Below are 983 nucleotides of genomic sequence, written 5' to 3'. Positions count from 1 at the left end.
CCCTTGTTTTTTGTCTGTATTGGTATTTGTGTAGGTATACAGGATACTATAAAAAAATGAATAAATTTGATTACACGTTTTCTTAAGGGAAAATTATTTTATTCTTTTCCTTTCACCTGTTATCCATAACCTGAGTAACCAAATCAGTTTTTAAAGAAAAGAAAAAAGTAAATTCCCCCTTAAAGTCAGTTCTTTTTTAATAAAAACTTTTAGTGGTCATTTGCATTTTTAAATATTATTTTCCCTGTCTCTGTTTATAATATTGTTGCTTGGGGGGGGGGGGGATAATCTAGTTTATTAGGTTTCAATCATTTATTAAAATGAAAAAATGGTGATGTTAAGAATAATGTTGCATCAGATTTGATATAGTGATTATATAGGAATGTCTGTGAATATTTACTATTGTATGAATGAGTGCCTGATGTATGAATATGTTTTATAGCGTTTATTTGTATTTATGATTTTGTCTTTGTTTAATCATTTTCTGTGAATGGAATTTGTGTGCTCATACTAGTATACTAATTATTCTTTCAAACTTTATGTCATAGCTCTTATCAGCTCAAGCTTTTGTAATCTGTAAGTTTAGCTGTAAGACCTACCACCATGCAGAAATCCTGAAGTCGCAGGGGAGGATGGCAGTTCCTCTCGTTAGCGTCTTTTCCCAAGGATTTTTAATTTCTTTGGGACTTTCGACTAGTCATCACTTTTTTTTTCTTCTTTGGGGGTTATAGGATGGAACCTTTGCTGCAGCGGGCCAAGGAGAAGAGGAACTCGGTGCTTTTGCCGGTTATTGATGTGATTTCGGACAAGAATCTGGCTTATTTTGGTCAAAAGAGATTTCAGGTACATTTCTTTGGCTCCTGATGTGGAATCCGTGTTTGTGAGTGATCCCTTCTCGTCCGTTGATGTGCCACTATTTTGTTTTTTCCCATTCTCTTTGTTTTCTTCTCTTTTTTTTAATCTCTCAGGTTTTAGCAGAGTCC

The 983-nt window shown here is 34.1% G+C and overlaps 1 protein-coding gene across 1 annotated transcript in view; it reads left to right on the top strand.

Moving 5' to 3' along the window:
* LOC119588088 (polypeptide N-acetylgalactosaminyltransferase 1-like) overlaps nt 1–983 on the top strand; it is a gene marked incomplete at its 5' end in the record, with an annotated part of 20728 nt that overhangs the window by 2462 nt on the left and 17283 nt on the right.

This window comes from Penaeus monodon, chromosome 23 (assembly GCF_015228065.2).
Source record: "Penaeus monodon isolate SGIC_2016 chromosome 23, NSTDA_Pmon_1, whole genome shotgun sequence".
In the NCBI taxonomy this organism is placed as follows: domain Eukaryota; kingdom Metazoa; phylum Arthropoda; class Malacostraca; order Decapoda; family Penaeidae; genus Penaeus; species Penaeus monodon.
This window is presented reverse-complemented; position numbering and strand designations above follow the sequence as displayed.